The 17,923-nt window shown below is 39.7% G+C and overlaps 1 long non-coding RNA gene across 1 annotated transcript; it reads left to right on the plus strand.

The window, feature by feature from the left end:
* The first annotated feature begins 735 nt into the window (after positions 1-735).
* LOC121063640 lies at positions 736-14,872 on the plus strand. The gene is made up of 3 exons (XR_005816118.1): positions 736-782; positions 13,660-13,723; positions 14,818-14,872. It is a non-coding gene; the product is annotated as an uncharacterized LOC121063640 (long non-coding RNA).
* The last annotated feature ends 3,051 nt before the right edge of the window (positions 14,873-17,923 follow it).

A 17,923-nucleotide genomic window follows, 5' to 3' on the forward strand; every position in this document is an offset into this window, starting at 1 on the left:
AGAAGGTAAGTGCCTGCCTTTCCCAATGGAACTGCCCCATTTACTTTCATGCTTTAATCCGTGTGACAGGGAACACTTACGGCACTTTACCTATTTCTCCCCGTGCTGTTTATTCAACCACATTACAATCAAGTCCAGAGTGAAGTAACCATCCAGGATTTAGTATGTAGATACAGACAGGTGATGAGTAGTAAGCCTTAGTAGAAGCTAAACTCATGCCTTTTTTGTTGTTGTTTGCTACTTTGTTTCTTTGTGGCTGTTTGGGGATATTTTGGCTATTTCTGAAGCTTCCTATAACTCCTATGTCTACCAGACAGCTTGGAAATGCTGTTTAAATTAAAAAAAAAAAATAATTAAAAAAATAAATAAATAAGAAAAGAATTTGTCTTCACTGGTGAGGATGAATCTTTCCCCCACACCCATCCCGTTTCCTGTTTCAGAATCAGATTGTTCCTATGTGAAAGTATCAACAGATACTAGTTAAACAAAAACAATGCATCCCATTCTGCCTCCTAGAAAATCCAAATCATAACTGCTGTAAAAAATCTGTATTGGTCTGCTGCTAACAGGCTCAGAGTTATGAAATGAACTTGCATCTGTTCTGTCAAGGCAGAAATAACCTTTCCATGGCTGGAAGGTTAACCCGTGATTATTAGATACTCTAGCTTTCAAAATAAATAGCAACCTGGCCTTATGGAAGTCAGTGCAAATGGTAGTGGTTTCAGTGGATCGGATTTTCATTTCTTCTCATTCTCACTTTGTTGGAGAACTAATATGAAATGGTAAGTACATAACCATATATTAGACAAATAAATACTGTCAGAGGAGAAAAAGCAAAACTTTGAAAAGTTAGCTAACTTTGAGGAGTTATTCATTGACTGTTTCGTTATTCATTAACTGTATTCATTGACTGTATAGTGATCTCTGAAAAACTATTTTATGTCATTTCTGTGTTTTTTAAACATACATTTTACAGAGTATTAAAATTGTGCTAGAACTGCACAGACACTTGAGTGCATGAATATTTTCCTGCAACTTATAGTTTTGCCTCCAGTGTCTTTGTTTGGTCAACAATGAGTTTTATCAAAGTATATTTTCAAGAATCTCTCTCTATTTAGTAATATATGTATCCATTGCTGGCAATTAATATCGTAAATTGCTATTACAATTCCAGAGTGTGTCTTCTGTAAATGCAATGATTCAATAATGCAATAGCAGAAAGTTAATTTAAAATCCATTCTTGTTTCCCAGTTTATTTTCAACACCTTAAAAAAATAACCTGTCCCCAAGATACAGCAATTTGAAAAAACAAACAAACAAACAAACAAAAAACTTTAATAGAGTTTCTTCAATACAAAAAGTTAAGAAAGTTATTTTTAACAGGGACTGTTATAATGGCAACAATTTATTTTTAAAGGCAAAACTTAGAAGAAAAAAAATGTTCTGATGTTTGTAAAGCTGAGGCTTCCAAATTTGCAAACATCTTCAGAAATTAAAACCAGATAACTGATAGAAAAAGCTGTCCCTGTTTTGACATTAACAAGATCAGATGGGTGAATTTAGTTCAGTTTTGCTTTGTCAGAAATCAAAAGACTGCCTTAGGGCTATTAAATCCTCAGGTACTTTTCTGGGGAAAACTAATAGGAAGAAATGCTCACAGTAATTCATTAAAGATGACGGTTAATTCAGACAGTAAATAAGTAAGTAGAGAAATGATCCAGCACTGCTTTTAGAGTAAATTATTCCTAGTGCAGATTAAAAATAAAGTTACATTAAAAAGAAAGCTCATTTTAAAAGGACCAGAGGCTTGTAAAATCAGAACTGATCTGTTGTCAGTTTATTCAATTTTGTACACAAAACATTCAGATAAAAAGCACTTTGGAATGTCCTGGGCTTATGGATTTCCATTGTGCCACAGTAGAGATGAAGCATCTTCCTTTTTGTATCAAGTTTTCTTGTCTGTCTTTAACTTCTCAAGTTTGGAGGTAAAATCAAAATACAAATCCTACAAATTTATGAAACTTGATTTACAAAACAGCAAAGAATGAACTGTTCATTCACTTCATGACAAGACTCAGAGACACAACAGAGCTCATAAGTTGCTGGGATCATCAAATATTATCTCCCAGATGCGCGCCATGTCCCTTCTCTTTGGGGTAGATATATCATCACACATTCAGAGGCAGTTATAACATTTCCTTCTCTTTGAATGTGAGGTTAAGAGTGTTTTCCCATCTATGTTTTGTCAAATCAACAATGTGAATCAGGTTTAGAAACCCTCCATTGAAAAAGAGAACATGTACAGCACATTCCTGCAAACAGTTGTGCAACTGTTGTTGCAAACTGTTGTGCAAATGTGCTGTACATGTTCTCTGGCATGACTGAGAGTGGTGAGCAGCCTCTCTGGTGCAGGAACCAGGGTCCCACCTTGAAAAAATGTTTTTCTTCAATTTTTTCATGCGTTACTCCTCCAGTCTAAATCTTGTTCGAATGCCAGCTAAGTACTGTGGCCTCATCTGGACCATCTGACAATAACTTCTCATTGTTTAAAATACATAAACAGCACTGGGTGGTGACTCCTCTGACTCAAGGAGCATAGGGGTGCCATCTGGGCAGACTCAAGCTCTATGGTGTGTGATTATTTTTGGATGAAGGTGGACTTTGTCATTATCAGAGGTTCACTTCATGAAGTACAGACTCGATAAGAACTTTACTTTTTAAAGTAAAATAACAAATTATGATTAGTTAGTGAGGTCCATAGAAACACATCCATTTGTGCTATGAAAGCTGATTCAAAACAACAGTATGTTGTTTTGTCTGTCAGGACAGACAGAACCATCTTGAGAAGAATTCTAGCTCTGAATGAACTTGCCATTCACTGTCATGAGTGTTTTTCCTTCCATCGTTAAGACTACATTTACATGTTTTTTATTTGTGAGCGTTCTCCAATTTTCTCAAATAGTTAATCATGAACGGTGAAGAAACATTTGGAATACAGCAAAGCAATTGCCTGGAGAAGAAGAAATAGTGCACATACTTTCTAAAATATTCTACATTTCCCCCCAAATTCTTCACGTAGCTATTCTAAAATTCTTCATGTAGATATTGACCGGGTACTTTGTCACTTCAGTAACCATCTGGTTAATGAACTTTTCTCCACTGGGTGATACAGGAGCATTTTACATTCTCTTTTGTAAATGTAAACTGAAATGCAGATGTTAAATTTATGTCCCCAGTTCTGTCCTGTGTCTTGCTCCACAAGTAGTCCACAATGAGTAAATATCTCATCACATGCGTTCTCTTTTGGAATGAGTTTATACTCGAGTATAAACCAGCTTCTCTCCAAAGCAATATGAATTGTTCATGGACTGATCACTCCAAAGATTCCTCCCAATAGTCATTATGATCACAGTTTGGTTTCCTTTATCCTCTACAGTCCTCTAGTACTGTATAGGCTTTTTCCTCAGATATCTCATGCCCATGCCCAGGTAATGCCACACATACCCTCAGAATCACACTCTGAAACCACACTGCTAGTGGGTTGTGACATGATGTTCAAAAAATTTCAGATACTTCGAAACAAAAATATCCACACAAAAAAAATATGTCATATGGCCAGAGAGGTGCCAAGTGGATGTCAAAGACCGCAGGTCAGAGGTCGTCATGTGTGTCTGAACAAGCCATTTTAGAGACGATTCATGTGCTGCACTGTAGGCAAGAGCCATTCTGCACTGCCTGAGCTGCTGTTTTGGGATTGCTGCCTAGAGAGGATGACTGTAGCTGTACAGGCATGCTACTTCATACAGTAGTACATTGGTACCTAGCGCTGCTTTCAGCTGGCATCATTTTATTTCCAACAGAGTGCCTGTATCCTTTCTGCAACCCTAAATCCACTTGGACCACACCAGATAAGCATTCCTGTGCCTTAATCTCCTTAATCTCCTCTGCCTTAACCCCCACTAGCGCAACAGCTAGGCACCTGACGGCTGCCTTTACTCTACAAGCACTGCTGGATAGATGTTCTCCAATGCAGTAACCATTGGTAAAAGTCAAGGAGTAATACGAATACTGCTCCTGCTTTTGCATCAGCTGAAGCAGTCAGGAGGAGAATGAGAGATTCCTGCTATTGGAGTGAGGCACATCAGACATCCTGGGACATGAGAGGCCCTCAGCTGTTTAATGTAAGCATAAAGTGTACAGAGAGCAGGACTCCCTTCCATGGGGTCTGTTCATGCTCATTTGTGCAGTCTTCTACAAATGTCCCTTGGCCTCACTGTGCCACAGTGTTCAGCTGAAGGAGCATTTTCAACTTGCATTGTGTAAGGTCACTTCTAGCGAAGGTTATAATGGGTCTTCTGAGACTCAATTTGTGCACAGCTTGGCCTCGTTTTCTCCTGTTTTAGAGAAAAATGTTCCCTGTCAGAAGACACATTTATTGAGAGAGATGGGGAAAAATAGGACAAATGAGAGCACTTAAAACCTTCCATATTTGCCATAATACCTATCTCATGCGACACGTGCTCCTGTATCTTTTCATGTTACCACACATTCCCTCTCTTGGCTATTACATAAGTCACAGGGACAAGCATCACTAGTGACGAATTTTCTATGCTCAAAGGGTAACTTAAATAATAAAACTATGTTTTATTATTTTTAGTTTTATTCCACCAAGTAAGGGTGCCCACCTGGAAAAAAAAAATCTTTGCAGAGAAAGACTTGGGGATTTTGGTGGACCCACTGAACAAGAGGCTGAAGTGTGTCCTCATGGCAAATAAGGGCAACAGCCTCCTGAGTTACATTAGGAAGAGATTTGCTAGTAGATCAAGGGAGGTGATCATTTGGATTTCAGTTATACTCCTTACCTTTGGTGTTACTGATGGTGAACTTAAGTGTTTAGCATGTCATCTCCTGGTTGACAACATCCATGTAACCACTCTCTGCAGGTTAGATAGCTGTAAGCAAAAGTTTTTATTTTCACCCAGGCAAAGTACTGCCATTGTGTGAAGTGAGGGTAGGTTCACTACTATGTGGCATCTTTTGCTGAGAAATTCATGCTGTTTAGGACCATCTCCAAGCCAGGTCTGGCACCTAAGTGTTTATAAATCACATTACCACCAGAACAGACAAATGTTCTGCACTACTGTTTTTGCCTCTGCTGAGTTAGCAACCTCATATTCTGATCACAGTAATAATTAAAGGTATTTCAAAATTAATTTCCTCTCATGCAGCAAAGGCCATGTTCCTCATTCAGCACAAAATATGTCTCCCTATGAAGTTTTAAAACAAACAGACAAAAAACACATATGAGATGGGAAGCGGAGAGGGAGGTGTCAATCTCTTCTCCCTTGTAACTGATGACAGGACATGCAGGAAAGGCACAAAGCAGTGCCAGGGGAGGTTCAGACTCAACATTAGGAAGTTATCTTTACTGTGAGTGTGGTCAAACACTGGAACAGGCTTCTCAGTGAGGTGGCTGATGCCCCAGGCCTGTCAGTGTTCAAGATGCATTTGCATTTGGATAATGCTTTCATTAAAATGCTTTAACTTCTGGGTATCTCTGAAGTGGTCAGGCTGTTGAACTACAGCATCTTTGAAGGTCCTTTCCAACTCAACTATTCTATTCTATGAAAGTGAGATAAATGAATGAAGAATTTGAGTAAGATTCTTGAAATGCTCATGCACACAGCTGTAATGTACTTGCTTTACTCGGTGGAATATGTTTTCCTTCCAGTCCATTCTTTCCTTGTCCATTAACTTCAAAGTAAACTATGTAAGCACTAAAGCCCAGTAAAAGACACTTCAAGTACAAAATGTCATTCTATAAAAAATGTACAACAGACAATAGTGGTGAATTTATATCTGGGGACCTCATGACCTATAACTCTAGTATGTCAGTATGGTACTCACCAAAGACTGGAACAACAGAACAGAATGGGCTGTGGAGTGCCAAACCTGACATCTTCTATTAATAAGTTTAGAAGTGTTATCTCAGTCCTACTTCTTGGGTTTGGAGAGGATCATCTGCTGCAAGTCTTTATTGTCTGTGTGGACAATATATAAAACCTTCTTAGAAACACAGCTTAGAAGTACATGATTTGTGAAGAAAGATGAGTAGTCCATAAGAGGTCACGTGTTTGTGATTACATATGTATGTATGAGAGACTGACATGTGTGCATATACAAGGCAGGCAGAGAGATCTCCAGGGTACCATGGGTTGGTGTATTTTTAGGTCCTGCCTCTACCTTGCTACCAAACCAGGGCTTCTGCTGGGGAATTTCTCTTCCTTAGTGTCACCTGAGCCAAAAGCTGTGAGGCAGCTGCCAAGAGAAAACAGCAGGGCAGAGGAAGGGATACAGAGAGCCTTTGCTTGTCCGAACTGGGAAAGAAGAGACCTATATGGGAATGGGGGGAGAGACTGGCCATGCTTGGTCTGTGGTGCTTCCCCATAACTTCTCTTCATGGCTGGTGTCCCCGATGGCATTGGTGGTTCTGGGCTGTCTCAGGCTTTACCATGGCCACTTCACATGGGCACTTGGATGGGGACCAGAGACGGACAGGAATACAGGTCATACAGTGCCAGGCCACCTCTAGGAGAGCCTCTGGGCAACTTCATGCACTAAGCTAAGCAGGGATGTGTTATTCCCTCAGGTGGGATGGCATGGCTCTTCGGTCAGCTCTGAACACAGCCACAGCCCTGTGCAGAGGGCATACAGAGCTGCACAGGCTCTCCGCGGCCATAGGGCACCAAGGATACTTACTTCTTTTTGCTTATAATAAAATCTACCCTTGATTTAATCTACTCGACTCTATATTAGTGACAAGACCAGGTGCCAGAGGTGTCAGCTTAGAGGAATTTAGGTAATTTACTTTATAAGTGGATTTGACTTATACTATAAAAAACAGAGGTTGTTTAAAAATTTGAGATGAGGCTATGTCTGGGTGCCAGAAGAGGACAAGAAAAAATTGGTCTGTCCAGAATGTGCCAACACTGAAGACAGCCATGGCTAGACATGTCTGAGGGATCTGCTACCAGATGACGGTCCAAAACACCTGCTGCCTTTTGAGATGTGAAGAAGAAAACTTTGTAATAATTATGTTTATCTTCTTTCTTGTTATTGAGGCGTACAGTTGTTCAAGCAGATTGGCTTCAGAACCATTTTAATGATGTACAGAAAGACTAATTAGCACGTAAAATAATATGTCAGTTACTCTTTACATTTCCTGGATTTTCTCTGAGAATATATTTGAGTAATTAGGCTGTGGATGCCAAATGGTGGGAAGGAAACTCATTCCTAAGCTAATTGACATATGTCTCATTTTCTCTAATCTAGTTTTCTGTGCATTGATGAGAAAGACCAGCTTTATCTTTTACTCTTTTTATGTGCAGTAATGGAATTGCTCTTGGTTGCTTATGTATGCTTTGGATACTTCTCTGTAGTGTGACTTCTTTATCAGGAAAACAAGATAATAAGACTAATTTGAGACAATAGTCAGCTACTTTATGGATCCTGGAGTCAAATTTGTATTAGGGAAATGTAATGTTTTAAGGTGCAGCAAAATGAAATGGTATTACATTTATAATTAGTTTTGAAGTAGCTTGGAAAAAGTTATTTTGACAGAGTACTTCAATAAAGACAGCACATTAATTTTCAAATGGTAAATTAGAAAAAATTACCTGAATTGTAACTGGGAGAAGAGAACCTAAGGAATCTGTACAGAAGCTTCAATGTCAGAAGTGATATTGAATTTGTCTAAAATGTGGAGATCAAAATAATTATTTCACTTGGGGAGGGCATTTGGCAAGCATATGAATGCAGAAACAATCTGCAGTTATGAGATGAATTTTTGTTTACTTTTACAGCCTTAATCCTTCAGAAGTGATGAAGAAGTGTACTTAATAATTTAAGTTCTCGAAGTAAAGTTATTAAGGAAACTACATAAAAATCTAATTATAGATATGAAAAACTTTGTAAATTCTATGATAATTGTTTTTATTTGTAGATTTATTAGCACATAGACTAAAAATTTTCCAAAATCCATGATCAGGAACACAGTTTTAGCATAGTGGTACGTTTTTCTCTGTAAATACAAATATTTATTTTATAATAGCTATTTTTTTCTACTATGTTTTACCTTTCTAAAGGCAATGCAGTGCAATAAAATTTAAGACCTAGTCTAGACCATTCACTTAAAGTTATGAAATGACTTATAAGGAAAGAGTTCTAGTTTCTTCTTTGTCAGTTTCAGCATGCCACTTTCATTATGTAAATAGTCTTAAATTGAAGCATAGTGTGTGAAATTAAAATGGATTGTGATAACAATTATTTGTTATAAATTTCCCTGGTTTCCCTGATGAGCATAGGAGGACAGATGAGGTTTACCTGTAACCTCAGAATGGCCTAGGAATTGTTTCAATTTTCTGTATCTTAAAACCCACAAATAAACATATCATTCTAGGAATTGTCTTATTGCATGTGAGGAATACAAAGTCATTCAAAGGCAGGCTGTACAGGAGAGAGGCCTTTTCAGTCATGCTCCAATGAATCTACTCACACTGAACTTGCAGAGTTTCATGTAATTTCTAGTTCATGTTTTGTTATAGTTAGTTGTATTATCATTAGCATCCTACTATTAGCCATGCTACATATATATTACATATTCCTGATATATATATATTATATATATGTAATCCTTATTTCATCATAGGTCCAACATTCATAAACTGGTATCTCAAACACCATACATACCAGAAAATATTCACCAAGAGGAGACCTTGACTCTTCTTTGTAGATGAGGGTAAGGAAAGGAGACAATTTATGCATGTTCATAGACAGTTCGTACTGTGTTCACTACTGAAGTTCAATTTGGCAATGTTGCCTGTCTCCAATGGCAAAATTTATTTGATGAAAATGATGTGAAGTTGTGGCTGCTTACAAATATGCAGGCCAACTTACTCTAGATGTGGGGTCAGGAATAGAAGCAACTAAAATCTTAACTGTAATTGCTTCTGACATCATTGCCACTTCATGGGACTCAAACAAAATGCTTTATTCCAGTCAGTATCACAATTAAACCATACAGGAGACAGGTATGTGGAAAATGTGTAGGTGATGAAAAACTCATTTTAGAGGCAATGGCATCCTCTTACTACTTTTTCTTCCCAGTGTCTAAAAATGATAGAGTGGACAGTTTGCTTGCTTGTTTTCTGCTTTTTGTTTTGTAGTTCTGACTAAGAGTCTATTGACCAGAGGACATGTGTTAACTGATCTCTAATGAAGCATTTGATACAGTGTTTTGTGGGCAATTAAAAAGGTAATAGGAGAAGAGTGGATTTAAGAGTGGATTTAATACAAGACATTTTTAGAGGAATAAAAAGGTGACTAAAGGGGATTTGGCAAAAGTTGGTTGAAAGAAATTTCAGGCCTGAGAAAGTTTAAGAGTTTAATGGATGGTAGTAAATATCGTAATTAATAATTTCATTAATGACAAGGATTAGATACATGTTTATGAAATAGAGGCATAAATTATAGTCAAAAACAATTATTTTTGGTTGCACCATTCTTCGAAAAGACATTATTAAGAATATAATAAAAGTTCACATAAGACAGTAGCTGCAGCATATCTACAAAAACACATGAATACATAGTTGCATAATCATGCATACACAAACATGATGTTACACAAGAGCAAAACATAAGGAGAAAAACAACCACCTCAAAACCCTGCCGTTCCTAATCTATGCTATTATGTAGGAAAAAAATGCATGTATTTCAGTAGTAAAAGATGAATGATTGAAACGTTACCAGTTCTGAGTCATGACTAAATTATCTCAAATCCCTTTCCGAAGAATGAAGATTTCTACATCACAAGAATGATTTCAATGGCAAGGTGTGTAAATTGGCTTCAGAAGAATGTCTATGAAGGTCTCATTTGCTACAAGTGTAGAGCACAGCATATGGACTACTGTGGGGAAAGTCAACTGCATCCCAGCTGGACCAGAGAAAGAGACTCTTTCAAGACAGACATTTAGATAAGCATTGCCCTTGCCCAGTGATAAGTGTCAATTACATAAATACTCAGGATAATGGTGTGGACCAGTTTACTAAGTGGGAATGTTCACATATAAAGAGAAGATAATATCCTATATTTTCACTCTTTTTTTTTTTTTTTTTTTTTTTTTTTTTTTCTCCAAACACTGGATATCTTGAACTGAATGCATAAAGTACATCTGTTACTTTGACCTCATAAAAACTTCTTCATCCTTTTGCGAAATGCATGTATAAAATCCCTCCAGTTATTGTATTGAGTGGAGGGCATGTTTCTGAAGGTATCTCCACTGCAGCTGTGTAGGACTGAAGACTAGAAAAAATATGCTGAAAATTATCTGTCTTGTGAATACGTTTCACCAGTTTATGATCCTTGCATTCCCTTTACCATCTCTTCAAGTATGTGAAGATGCAGCCTTTATTTTCATTGTCTTATGTCACATATCTATATAGCAATCTCACAAGGATGTCAATTTTTGCATCTGCCCTGTGATTCAGCTCTGTGGGAAGACACCTAGGACACCTGTGAGAAGCCTGTCTCAGAAGTATGAGCTAGATGCTCTAATTGCAATGGACTGCCATGGCAGCCTGAGCTGAGTCCAGGTTCTTGTAATCACTAATGACATCTCAACTGTACCTTCTTCTGTTATATATATCCTATACATTCAGGGTTTGCCTTCTTGCCTAAACTGGCCAATCAATAAGTAAGCCAAAAAAAAACCAACACTAATCTAGACAAATAATAAACCCAGGAGAAAATAAATAAATAAAAAAAAAAATAATAAAATGTTTTTAACTAGAGCTGGTGCCAGAAGCGGTTTATTGCACAGAATAGCTCTAGTGCCAGATGAAAGCTCAGCATCAGGCTGATGTGGCTCCACAGCTTCTGAGACTTGGACTGTGAGTAATTGCACTAGGCCACATAGACTTGCCTGAGTGTTTGGGGCTTTCTCAGGTATTTCTTTATTGAGTTATGTTGTTGCATGTAGGCATGCCTTTTCACACAGAGTGATGCTGTTAGGATGCAGCTCAGCAACCTCCAGCATACATACTTAAAATCACATCCAGCCAGAGTTTGACCAGGATATGATGGGCTGCACAGGAAGAGAAAGTGGAGAGGCAATATCTTAACAGGTTCCAGCTCATGCAAAGGTTCAAAGTCACCTCTGATTAAAGCCTGCTGAGCTCTGAACTTGGAGATCAGCAGAACTGCAGAGCAATGTCTCCTTGAGAAGCAAGTTTTCCCACCCTCCACTGCATTTTCAATGTCACGCTTCATCTCAACACATAACAGCAAAACTCTCCTGAATAAGGTAGGTTTTAACAAGAATCTTTTGGAAAAGAAGTAAGTTAGAAAGTGATCAATCTCCTAATGTTATAACACCAGTTCTTTCACTCACTAATAAAGACTGTACTGGAATCAAAATGCACAAAATGTAGATAACCACAGGGTGCCTAATAATAGTTATTAGGACTAGGGTTTGTCTGATAGTTTTTTTTGCTTATTTCTTTCCTGGTAATTTGCCTACAAATATGTTTTACTGTCTGTAAATTTGGCTGAATGTTATCAAGCCCAAATTAATAGAATGACTCAACCTATAAGTTGATGATTCAGATACGCCAGTGATGAGAGTTCAGGAGAGGTTTTCAATAAATAAGTAACGAAACAGAAAAAAAAATACGAAAATGCAAAGTGGAAACTCCAAGTTTAAATGTTCATTTTGGTTTATTATGTATTCAGAGTCTATCTGGGCATTGGCTTGCTCTTTTCTGTAAGGCATGAATATGATGAATTAACTAGATTTTTTATTGAACATTTGGGCTTCACTGCAATTACATCCAGCAATCCTGTACAGAATCTACAGGCATGAAAAATATTGCTGTTGGACAGCCATACACTAGACTATTATTATGCCATATTTTAACTAGCTTAATCCAAAAGAATTAAACAATGAGGTTTACCACACAAAGGTATTCCAAACCTAAGTGAGCTCAAATAAATTGGGGAAAAAATGTCGGACTGAGTCTGAATTTTCCCTGCATATAAAGAAAATTCCAGAGATACAGTGTAGTGATCCTGTGACTGCAATACTGTGTTTGATATAAGGTATTCTCCTTCAGCAGAGTCAGTTTATAGCAATGTGAATAATTAGCAATCACAATGACAATAATTCATATGGATTATATAAAAATTTGTGCAGTTTTCAGGATTTCAGTAGGTTTGTTTGTTGTTTCATTTTTGTAATAGTAGTTTCTAGTTATTAGGTAATGGATTTTTATTTCCCCTTTAAAGGCAAAAGTAATGTTTGAGCTAAAAGTATTCTCGAAACTATACAGGTTACCATTTACACTCCATTATGCTCTGCATAACAACAATCTTGCCACATTCATGTTTCTTTCCTCCTTTCCCCCAATGCGTCTGTCATTTCATACTTATTCAGAAAAAAAATGATTTATTATTATTCTCTAAAGAAAATTCTTTTTCATGATTGTACTTGTACTGCTGTACTGAGAGCCCTAGGCATTGGTAAGAGCCATGTTGTACTATATACACTGAGCAAACACATAATAGAACAAAGTCCTTTACAAAGAGCTTTCAGTGTAGGAGAAGAAAGGCAAGGATGGATACAAAGGGATGGACTTGTGTCTCCTTATTTAATCATGCAAAAGTCAGAAATGGGGTTCATATCAAGACCCACCTGATCTCATCTGAGCTACCTCACTGGAATGGCCACTTTGCACCGAGTTGTACACAGACTAGATATGATGAAGGACATAAATGAAGCTTACGTCCTTCTGGATCATCAGTTGGAGGCCAGGTGGGATGTTCCAAGGTGATGCACTGTGCTCAGACAGATGAATTTCACCATGGGTGTTTTCTTTAGGCTGAGCAGGATCCTCTCCCAGTGCCATTGACCATGCTGGCTGTATTTGTCAGGTTATACTGGTGGGTTAGATACCTCATAGGTATCTAAGGTGGCCACCAATATTTCCTTTGCAGGAGTTGAATTTCCAGGTTTTACTCATAGCCAAAAAGAGTTAGAAACACCACCAGAGATGCTCAAAGATAAAAATCCATGTGGGGTGAACCACACTTGGAAGTCACCATTTTTCTCCAAGGACTTTTAAGGTACTCCAGGCTGGCTAGCTCAGGTTAAATACCCAATTTCTAGTGACTAAAATTCAGCATCTTGGTGCTGTTATAATCATCGCTAGTTTCACTGCTCTCTTTATTTGTTCATGAAGTTTTATTTTCCCCTCAATATGAACTTTTGTCCTAACATACTTGTAAAAAAAAATAAAAATCTTTTCCCTCCTACCTCATTGGCTAGCATTAATTGATTCTTGTTTATCTCACTGATGTATTGTGAGGAATAATTAATGTTTGTGTACTGCTTTGAAAATGAACATCATTGCATCAAATGCTAGAGTTTGAGGAGACAGATGCTTTTTGATGTTCTTATCTTTTTTGTGCAGGCTTTAATTGGCTCTGTATTCATCTTCCTCCCACTCTTTCAGTTGCAAGTTCAATTTTTTTAACCTTGGATCTTTGAGCAGTTTCTCTAAAAAAGCACAGTTGTACTCTTCATCTGCCCTATTCATTTCTTTCAGTTGTCTGAGTGCTCAGGGAGAAGACAAGAGATGAAGATGATATTTTGTGTCACAATAATGAAAGGTATGATGGACACATATGCTAGTAAAATGGAGCAAGGAGAAACTTAGAGGAGCTGTAGAGAAGGGAAAGCAGGATTATCAGTGAAGAAAGGAGCTCCATCGTCTTGCTCCTGTGCTTTTGATTCTGACTTTGAGAAGTCCTTCACTGGACTGTCATACCTGTAATGTACGGAGAAAAGGAAATACTTTTCTCTTTTGTGGGAGCTTTTAAACCTATTTGCTTCAAAAGGGTGAGGAGAAATATAAGCAGAACAAGCAATGGGTTGGTAAATTTAAATCCTGAAGGAAAAGAAAAAGGTAATGGTCAGCTCTCCTTGGAACAGGATTTGCTTTATTTCTCTGGAGAGGAGGCAGAAGTTTTACCACTCGCAAACTGAGAAATTAAACTGGACAAAACCACTGAAAACATACGGTACTGTGGAAGTATTACAAAAATGTTGATATACAAGATGTCCTGGAAGTATTCATATTTCTAATTCCAGAACCATAAGGTTTTGTGCCTATTCAAACAGCTAAATTTTCCTTTACATATTCACAAAAGTGCATGTTAATTTAAATACACAAATGTTAACAATCCACAACAAACAAGCAAAAAAGAAAAAAAAAAAAAAAACAAACAGTAGACAAAGCTTGTTGTTGTGGACAGACAGGGATCTGATTACCTGAATTTGATTCACTAGCTAGCTATTTGCTGAATGCCTGGCCCTGTGAAAGCTAGAAAATACATAGATGTTATCATCTCACAGTTGACTCACACTGAAACATATTAACATTTTAGAAACTCATACAAAAATATTCTGAATAAAGTACATAGAAATAAAGAAAGAAAGAAAGAAAAAAAAAAAAAGATCCAGTCTCCAGTCGTAATAAGTCTGGAAAGAATTTCTCTGAAATAGGTTAATGCATAAACAGAGATTATACAACCAGACCTGAAACCCTTTTCTTTGAAAGATATTGTTTTGATATTACATTTTCCAAAATTCAGTCACTGCTTTTAAATGAATGGAGACTTTGTAAATATACTTGGTAATGGTAAGTGAATATTTGGCCCATGTCAAACCCATTTAATCATGGAGATGAAATCTCTCTTTTTAGGAACAAATTCAGTTTGGCTGGAAGCAGTTTTTTATGATTAAATTTTTTGACTGGAGATTGCAAGCAGTGCCATGAGATTTAGCTGACCATCTGTACAGCCTGAGTTGATAATCACTATCACAACCTGTATTGGGTCAGGAACTGGAACTGGAACAGGGGGACGCTCCTGAACACCTGCAGTACATCGATGATATCATCGTATGGGGTAACACAGCAGAAGAATTTTTTGAGAAAGGTAAGAAAATAATTCAAATTCTCCTGAAAGCTGGCTTTGCTATTAAACAGAATAAGGTCAAGGGACCCTCACAGGAAATCCAGTTCTTGGGGGTAAAATGGCAGGATGGATGTCGCCACATTCTGACGGATGTAATCAACAAAATAACGGTTATGTCTCCGCCAACTAGCAAAAAAGAAACACAAGCTTTCCTAGGCCTTGTGGAATTTTGGAGAATGCATGTGCCAGGCTATAGTCGGCTTGTGAGTCCTCTATATCAAGTGACTCGAAAGAGGAACTCTTTCGAGTGGGGCCCCAAGCAACAACAGGCCTTTGAACAACTCAAGAAATAGCTCGTGCAGTAGCCCTTGGGCCTGTCCATACCGGATCAGCTGTGCAAAACATACTTTACACTGCAGCTGGGGAGCATGGGCTCACCTGGAGCCTCTGGCAGAAGACCCCAGGAGAAACTCGAGGTTGACCTCTGGGGTTCTGGAGCTGGGGCTATCGAGGATCAGAAGCCAATTACACCCCAAATGAAAAGGAAATATTAACAGCATATGAGGGGATTTGAGCCACTTCAGAAGTTGTTGGTACAGAAGCACAACTCCTCTTGGCCCCACGGCTACCTGTGTTACATTGGATGTTCAAAGGGAAAATCCCCACTACGCATCATGCAACCGATGCTACGTGGAGTAAGTGGGTAGCGTTAATTACACAGCGGGCTCAAATGGGGAAACCCAACCGCCCAGGAATCCTGGAAGAGATTATGGACTGGCCGGAGGGCAGGGATTTCGGAGTACCAACAGAAGAGGTAACTCGTGCTGAAGAAGCACCACCATACAATGAGTTGCCAGAACACAGAAAGCAGTATGTGTTGTTCACTGACGGATCCTGCCGTGTGGTAGGGGACCATCGGAAATGGAAAGATGCTGTGTGGAGTCCCACACGACAAGTTGTGGAGGCCATGGAAGGGGAAGGTGAGTTGAGTCAGTATGCAGAAGTGAAAGCTATACAACTGGCCCTAGAAATTGCTGAAAGAGAAAAATGGCCAGTACTGTATCTCTACACTGTCTCATGGATGGTGGCAAATGCTCTGTGTGGGTGTCTGCGGCAATGGAAACAGAACTGGCAGCACAGAGGTAAACCTATCTGGGCTGCCACCCTGTGGCAAGATATTGCCCCCCTGGCTATCAGGGGAGGTTCCAGTTGACTGGCGGCTAGCAAACATGACGCCCATCTACAAGAAGGGCCGGAGGGTAGACCCGGGGAACTATAGGCCTGTTAGTTTGACCTCGGTGTCAGGGAAGCTCATGGAGCAGATTATCTTGAGTGTCATCACGCGGCACTTGAAGGGCAACCAGGCGATCAGGCCCAGTCAGCATGGGTTTATGAAAGGTAGGTCCTGCTTGACGAACCTGATCTCCTTCTATGACCAAGTGACGCGCTTGGTGGATGAGGGGAAGGCTGTGGATGTGGTCTACCTTGACTTCAGTAAGGCTTTTGACACCGTTTCCCACAACATTCTCCTCGAAAAACTGGCTGCTTGTGGCTTGGACTGGCGTACGCTTTGTTGGGTTAAAAACTGGCTGGATGGCCGGGCCCAAAGAGTTGTGGTGAATGGAGCCAAATCCAGTTGGAGGCCGGTTACTAGTGGAGTCCCCCAGGGCTCAGTGCTGGGGCCAGTCCTCTTTAATATCTTTATCGATGACCTGGATGAGGGGATCGAGTGCACCCTCAGTAAGTTTGCAGATGACACCAAGTTAGGTGCGTGTGTCGATCTGCTCGAGGGAAAGAAGGCTCTGCAGGAGGATCTGGATAGGCTGGAGCGATGGGCTGAGGTCAACTGTATGAAGTTCAACAAGGCCAAGTGCCGGGTCCTGCACCTGGGGCGCAACAACCCCAAGCAGCGCTACAGGCTGGGAGGTGAGTGGCTGGAAAGCTGCCTGGCGGAGAAGGACCTGGGAGTACTGGTTGATAGTCGGCTGAATATGAGCCAGCAGTGTGCTCAGGTGGCCAAGAAGGCCAACAGCATCCTGGCTTGCATAAGAAGCAGTGTGGCCAGCAGGTCTAAGGAGGTGATTGTCCCCCTGTACTCGGCTCTGGTGAGGCCGCACCTTGAGTATTGTGTTCAGTTTTGGGCCCCTCGCTACAAGAAGGACATGGAGGTGCTCGAGAGAGTCCAGAGAAGGGCGACCAAGCTGGTGAGGGGTCTGGAGAACAAGTCTTACGAGGAGCGGCTGAGGGAGCTGGGGTTGTTTAGCCTGGAGAAGAGGAGGCTCAGGGGAGACCTCATTGCTCTCTATAGGTACCTTAAAGGAGGCTGTAGCGAGGTGGGGGTTGGTCTATTCTCCCACTTGCCTGGTGACAGGACGAGGGGGAATGGGCTAAAGTTGCACCAGGGGAGGTTTAGGTTGGATATTAGGAAGAACTTCTTTACCGAAAGGGTTGTTAGGCATTGGAATGGGCTGCCCAGGGAGGTGGTTGAGTCGCCATCCCTGGAGGTCTTTAAAAGACGTTTAGATGTAGCCCTTAGTGATATGGTTTAGTGGAGGACTTGTTAGTGTTAGGGCAGAGGTTGGACTAGATGATCTTGGAGGTCTCTTCCAACCTAGACGATTCTGTGATTCTGTGATTCTGTGATTCTGGGTAGAAAACCTGGCTGTAAAGGTACGTCATGTAGATGCTCACATGCCTAAGAATCGTGCCACTGAAGAAAACCAGAACAACGAAGAAGTGGATCGAGCTTTGAAAATTGAAGTAGCTCAGGTGGACCTGGACTGGGGACGTAAGGGTGAGCTGTTTGTAGCTCGATGGGCCCATGAAACATCAGGACATCTAGGGAGGGATGCCACACACAGATGGGCTCGTGATCGAGGGGTGGACCTGACC

This window comes from Cygnus olor, chromosome 1 (assembly GCF_009769625.2).
Source record: "Cygnus olor isolate bCygOlo1 chromosome 1, bCygOlo1.pri.v2, whole genome shotgun sequence".
Taxonomy (NCBI): domain Eukaryota; kingdom Metazoa; phylum Chordata; class Aves; order Anseriformes; family Anatidae; genus Cygnus; species Cygnus olor.